The sequence below is a fragment of the Carcharodon carcharias genome, chromosome 5, assembly GCF_017639515.1.
Source record: "Carcharodon carcharias isolate sCarCar2 chromosome 5, sCarCar2.pri, whole genome shotgun sequence".
NCBI classification, from domain to species: domain Eukaryota; kingdom Metazoa; phylum Chordata; class Chondrichthyes; order Lamniformes; family Lamnidae; genus Carcharodon; species Carcharodon carcharias.
In genome coordinates this window covers 194,332,926-194,333,134 of record NC_054471.1, presented here as the reverse complement: position 1 = coordinate 194,333,134, position 209 = coordinate 194,332,926, and positions in this window count along the sequence as shown.

Genomic DNA, 209 nt, shown 5'->3' with positions numbered 1-209 from the left:
GAGGGGATTGGGGGGTGGGGGAGGGGGAGGGGTTTGGGGGAGGGGGAGGGGATTGGGGGGGTGAGGGGTGAGGGGGAGGGGTTTGGGGGTGAGGGGAGTGGTGAGGGGAGGGGATTGAGGGTGGGGGAGGGGGAGGGGATTGGTGGGGTGAGGGGTGGGGGGGGTGAGGGGGAGGGGTTTGGGGGAGGGGGAGGGGATTGGGGGGGGTG